The following is a 7,104-nucleotide window of genomic DNA, read 5'->3' as shown; positions in this document are numbered from 1 at the left end:
TATTTCTAAACATTATAACAGATAGCAGCTGCAAAATACTTGCAGCAAAATCTGATAACACAGGAAAAATAAGTAAGCAAATCCATAATTATATCCAGAGATTTCAACAGTGCTCTTCCAATAATCAAGAGAACAAATAGAAAAACATCAATGAGTATAGAAGACTTGAATAGCACTATTATTCAATTTGACCTAGTTGACAATCATATATACCTCTATGCAACTAGAGCAGAATATGTATTATGGACTCAGTATGTTTGGCAGAAAGTATTAATATAGTATAAAAATCCAAATTATGTGAGGTATGTTCCATTTTTAAAATATTTTTAATGTTTTTACTTATTTTTTTTGAAAGAGCACAAGTAGGGGAGGGGCAGAGAGAGAGGGAGACACAGAATCTGAAGGGGTCTCCAGCTGTCAGCACAGAGTCCTATGTGGGGCTCAAACTCAGGAGGCTTGAGATCAAGACCTGAGCTGACGTCAGACACTTAACCAACTGAACCACCTGGATGCTCCAAGGTATGTTCTTCTACCACAATGGAATCAAATTAAAAATCAATAATGGGAAGATAGCTGGACAATCTCCAAATATTTGGAAGCTAAATTGCACACTTCTAAATAACCCAGGGGATCAAAAAGAAATAAAAAATTAGAAATTATTTTGAATTGAATGAAAATGAAAAGAAAACACACAGAAATGTAGAATGCAGCTAAAACAGAGCTTAAAGGGAAATTTATACAATAAATGCCTGGATTAGAAATGAAAATGGGCTCATATCAGTGACATAAGAATCTTACCAACCTTGAGTATCTAGGTAAAGCAGAGCAAATTAAACTCAAACTGAACAGAAGAATGGAAATAATGAAAATCAGAGAAGAAACCAAGAAAATAGACAAGAGAAAACTATAATCAATGAGATCAAAAGCTTTTTATTTAAAATTTTTTTTAATTTTTCATAGAGAGAGAGCGTGAGTGGGAGACAGCAGAAAGAGAGGGAGACACAGAATCCAAAGTCGGCTCCCAGCGCTGGGCTGACAGCCCAGAGCCTGACATGGAGCCTGAACTCACAAACAGTGAGATCATGACCTGACCCGAAGTTGGATGCTTAACCGCCTGAGCCACCCAGGCACCCCAAAAGCTTTCTATTTTTAGATCGATAAAACCAATAAAGTTCTAGTCAGACCAAGCAGGAGAAAATAATGAAGACACAAAGTATCAGTATCAGGAATGAAAGACAGGACTTCATTATAAATATACAGATATTAAAGAGAAAATCAGGATATATTACAATGAATTTTATGACAATAAATTTGACAATTTAGATGAAATGGACAAAGTGCTTGAAAGACATAAACAACCAAAGCTCACTCTGTCAAGAAAGAGATAGCCTGGATGGCCCTGTTGGGAGAAAATTCTCCATGTCTCTAGTGTTTCTTCATGTCTTTTCAAAGACATTTGTATACTGAACAATCTCGGAAGACAGAAATAGTGTCTCCTTTTGGAGCAGAGAGTATGTTTGTTTGCTCTTCAAAGTAAAAGTCAGAGGACAGGTTTGCTAGCAGCCTGTATAGTAAATAAATGATAAACAAACTCAAGATTAATAAAATATTTTTGTGTTTCCTAAGCTAGGGGCTCCTCAGCTGTGATACAAATGCCTATGGCAGTTGAACTGTTGACCACTCCTGTGATCAACAGTTGGTCTCTCTCATGTCAGGGACTTCCTAAGATTTTGTAAAGACAGTACACATATCTTTCCTCTGCGTCCTCCTCTTTGTTCTCAGTCCCCTTTTTTCTTCCTTGTTAAACTTTTTCTCTCTTAAAATGTTACCAGCTTTTTTGAAATATTATTCCCATACCATAAAATTCCTCCATTTAAAGTGTACAACCCAGCTGTTTGTAGCATATTTAAAGAGTTGTGTAAACATTACTATTATTTTATTTTAGAGTATTTCTATTACTCCCCAAAAGAAACCCTATGCCCATTAGTAGTCATTTCTTACTCTACACACCAACCACTAACCTACTTCCGTCTCTAAAGATTTGTTTATTTTGGAGATTTCATGTGAATGGAATTATATACAAGATTTTTGCATCTGGCTTCTTTTATGTTTTCAAGGTTTATCCTTGTAACATGTATCAGTACATCATTCTTTTTATTGACAAATAATATTCCATTGTATAGATACACCACATATTATTCATCCATTCATCAGTTCATAGACATTTGGGTTGTCTCTATCTTTTCACTGTCATGAATAATGCAGCTATGAACATTCATATGCAAGCCTTTGTGTGGACATATGCTTTTCATTTCTCTTGTGTATATAACCAGAGGTGGAATTACTGGGTCATACGTTAACTCTATATTTAGTTTTTTGAGACACCATCAGGCCGTTTTCCAAATCATATGCACAATTTCGTATACTCCTACCAGTGTATGAGGGTTCCAATTTCTCCACACCCTCATCTACATCTGTTATTATCTATCTAATTACAGCTGTCCTGGGGGTGAGAAGTGGTGTTTCTTCGTGGTTTTCATTTGCAGTTCCCTAAAGACTATTGATATTAAACATCTTTTCATGTGCTTAATGGTCATTTGAATGCTTTCTTTGGAGATTAATCTGTTTAACAGACAACAACCTCTTTGACCTTGGCCACAGCAACTTCTTACTAGACAGGGAAACAAAAGTGAAAATGAGCCATTGGGACCTCATCAAAATAAAAGCCTTCTGCGCAGTGAAGGAAACAATCAACAAAACCAAAAGGCAACTGACATAATGGTAGAAGATATTTGCAAATGACATATAAGATAAAGGGTTAGTAACCAAAAATCTATAAAGAAGTTGTCAAACAATACACAAAAATATAATCCAGTGGGGGAAAAAATAGGCAGAAGACATGAACTGACAGTTTTCCAAAGAAGGCATCCAGATGGCTAATAGTCACATGAAAAGACATTCAACATCACTTATTATCAGGGAAATACAAATAAAAATCACAATGAGACATGACCTCACACTTGTCAGAATGGCTAAAATGAACAATTCAGAAAACAATAGATGTTTACAAGTTTGCAGAGAAAGAAGAACCCTTGTGCACTGTTGGTGGGAATGCAAACTTGTGCAGCCACTCTGGAAAACAGTGTGGAAGTTGCTCAAAAAGTTAAAAATAGAACTACCTTATGACCTAGCAATTACACTACCATGTAGTTATCCAAATGATACAAAAATAGATTTGAAAAGGCATATGCACCCCAATGTTTATAGCAATACTATTAACAGTAGCCAAATTATGGAAAGATCCCGAATGTCCATCAGCTGATGAATGGATGAGGAAGATGTGCTGTACACCACCCCCCCCCCCCCGCCACACACACTGGAATACTACTTGGCTATCAAAACGAATGAAATCTTGCCATTTGCAACAATGTGGATAGAACTAGAATATACTTTGCTAAGGGAAATTAGTCAGAGAAAGACAAATATATGATTTTACTTATATATGGAATTAAGACAGATAAACACAGGGGAAGGGAAAGAAATATAAAATAAGATAAAAACAGAGAGGGAAGCAAACCATAAGAGATTCGTAACTATAGAGAACAGACTGAGGGTTGTTGGAGGGAAGGTAGATTGGGAGATGGGCTAAATGGCTTGTGGGCATTAAGGAGAGCACTTGGAATGAGCCCTGGGTGTTATATGTAAGTGTTTAATCACTGTGTTCTATTCCTAAAACCAGTATTATACTATATGTTAACTAACTTGAATTTAAATAAGATCTTGGAAGAAAAAAATACTTTGCAATAAATCAGCAAAAATATGCAAGACCTCTATAGTGAAAAACACAAAATAATGCTAAGAGAAGCCTAAGACTTACGAAATGGAGACATACACCCTGTTTATGGGTTGGGAGACTCGGCAGTGTGGAGTTATCAATTCTTCCCACGTAGGCATTCCCTGCAATTTTAATCATTATCCCAACAAGACCTTTTGTAGAAATTGACAAGATGAGTCTAAAATTTACAGGAAAATACAAAGGACCTAGAATATCCAAAGCCATCTTGGGAAAAAACAAGAGCAAAAGTGGAAGGCTTACACTTCCCAATTTGAATACTCATATAAAGCTAATAATTCTACAGTCATAAGACATTTGGTGCAGGCAGAAAAATCAACAAACAGGTCAAAGGAACAGCAGAGAAAGCCCAGAACAGGACCCAGTGGTGTTTAATCATGACTTGACTTGGGAACAGTGGTTCTTTTGAATTTATGTTTCGCATACTCAAGACAAGGAAGTGTGTGCTGGCTGAGAAAAGACCCTAATTTGTAGGAAGGTGCATAGCACATGGTAGTATTTCAGGAAGTTAAAATTTAGAGCCATTCACCATATACACTGGGTAAAGTCATCATTCTCCCTCCTCCTTCATCTTATATAATGAGTAAGGTTTATATGACAGATAAAAATCTGACATTGTTGGATGGAGCAATTGTTAAATGATTGATGCCACTTTCTCATGCCATCCATGTATCCTAGATGTTCTGTGCCAGTCCTGAGTTCAAGTAGTCTACCCTGTGATTCTCAGATCATCAGTCCTAATTCGGGATCCAGAATACTGGCGTGAAGTGGTGGCCTGGGTCCTCTGTCTTAGGAAGTTCTGACGTATCCCTCCCACCTGGCCTGGAGCCAGAACAACCCCTTCCCCCACAGGTGGTAATTGTAGCCACAGGTGTTAAACCCTCGCTTGCCCAGTTACACGACAGGCGCTTTATATACGTTGGAAAGTGTAGTCCTAACTCAACCCCACTTGGGAAGATTATTTTGACTACTGAGTTACTGACAACTATGTAAACTAAAACCAGGTTGAAAGGTGGGTTCTTCTAAAGAGACCAGGGACACTGGAGCCACTCATAAGGAAAGCTTTCTATGGATTTTGATGCAGGTTTATGAGTCTTTAACTGCAATCCTGAAATGCAAACAACTTTGAAAATGGAATGGTTTTGGTAACAAATCTGGTAGCAAAATCTGTATCTGACCCAGTTGCAGTCCTACACTGACAGGCATTGTGAGTCTTCTAGAGGGGAGTAAAGTATTTGCCTGGGAGCATCTCGAGGGAGTTTTATTTTGGGAAATGATGCCCTGAGATAATCTTGCATTTGCTATTTAAGACCTTCTAAGATTCTTTTTTGCATAAATTTGTATTTTCCTTTTCAGTTTAGTTTGATTCACTCTTTACTGGGTAAATATGCCAGATGGTTATTTGACGGCTTCCTATACTAATGATCACATCTATATGCATGATCTTCAGGGTTCATAAAGCAGTACTGTGTTCATTATCGTGTTTGCTCCTCGGGAAAATCCTTTCTTTTTTCAACAGTGTAGAGATGGAGACTCAGGACACACAGGTGGTGGAAGCGGAACAGTAACCTGGCTCTGGCCTCTAGCATTGCCCAAGTCTGTCAGGGCCGGTGCCCACCAGGAACAAACCGAAGTGCCAGCTTCAGGACAGCTTGTCAATTACCATCACCGGCAGTAAGAGTCTCATGTATTAATACACAATCTGAATACCTACAAGTGAAAAAATTAAAGAGAGCCTCAAAGGATCAGCCACGCCCCCGGGGGGAAGAGGAATGGATGTTCTGTCTCAGGGTCATTACCTCCCAGGATTCAGACCACTGGGAAGCCTGTGAGCACACTAGTTACCCATGTTCTCAGGAATTTCAGCCAACTCTTTCCTTTGTCCCAGGTTTCTCTCCAGTCTAGTGTAAAGTCAGTAAGTCATGATAAAGTAGGTGATATGTTATTGCTCTGAAGGGTATGGTGGTTCAGGGAGGTTTTTTCTGCTTCTCTACCAGGTTATTAAAGGGTCTGGTTTCCAAATTTTGGCAAAAGCGTGTGATTGATTTCCTGTGCCATCCAGGAATGTAGGAACCCGGAGGCCTTTATACCACCTGGCTCAAACTCCACTCTGAAACAGATCACCAAGGCCCAGGAGGGGGAAGTCACTCGAACAATGTCTGGAAGTCAACTGACAGAAGAGTTAGGGCTAAAATTTAGCTTCCTTCACTTCTGAGTGAGCACTTCTAATATGTCGCACTGTCATTTCTGAATCTCAACCTTGATGGCCTTTGGCCTTTATGTTGTAAAGCATAAAGTGCCACCAGCAGAGGGCACCATTCATCTATTGGTGTTTTTGAGAATTTTGGTTTCTAGTCCAGGAATTACAAGGAATGCATTAATATTTGATGAAATGTAATATGGGGATATTGCATCCAAAGATTTTAAGAATATATGCTGAATGTGTGAAGGCACTGTATTTTATAAAAGATATGAAACACCGTGATGTACTCTAACCTGGAGACAGGTATCTCTATGACCAATGGAAAGTCATTTAAAACCAGACTGAAAGAAGCATCAGCATAGGCTGAGGGCCTCAGAGGCCACTGAATATATCTCCGTCCTTGTGTCATCCAGGCACAGAAACACATCGCCATTTGTGCAGAGATAAAACAGGTGGACACAATTAGATTTATTTCTTCTTTTAGAACAATGCATACTGAGACATTACCACATTCAAACAGATGCATACCTTCTACTATGCAAGGTAACCGGGGCAGTTTAACAGACAGACGGGGTGAAGCTCTGCTCTGCACCTTCCCCTTTAAGATCTCCTTGCAGGATTGTCGTGGGAATAAAATGAGACATTGAATGAAAGCCATCCGGCACAGTATCTGGTGCATAGTAAACCGGAATGAAGAGGACCTATTTCAGAGTAAGGGCTTTTGGGAGTTAGGTTGGGTTGGAGGCAGTCAGTTTTCTGCTGTGTTTGACAAATAGGAATCCCCACAGGAAAATGGGCTTGGGAGTCAGGATGAAAGCAGAGGCCTGGTGTTTTGAACATGGCAAGCTGGTGGGCACAGTTTTGCCCCTTGACTCAGGAGGGCCTTGATCAGAGAGGGAGGAGTAAGAACTGCCGCATGAATAAGGTGGGGAGGTCAGCGGTCAAAGGCGTGGCTCCGTGGCCTGAGTCAGAGTCCCCTGGGTTCCATGCGCACGCTTGTGTGTGTCGGTGTGTGCGTGCATGAGTGGGCATGGGGTGGGAAGGGCAA

The sequence above is a fragment of the Suricata suricatta genome, chromosome 2, assembly GCF_006229205.1.
Source record: "Suricata suricatta isolate VVHF042 chromosome 2, meerkat_22Aug2017_6uvM2_HiC, whole genome shotgun sequence".
Classification (NCBI taxonomy): domain Eukaryota; kingdom Metazoa; phylum Chordata; class Mammalia; order Carnivora; family Herpestidae; genus Suricata; species Suricata suricatta.
This window is presented reverse-complemented; position numbering follows the sequence as displayed.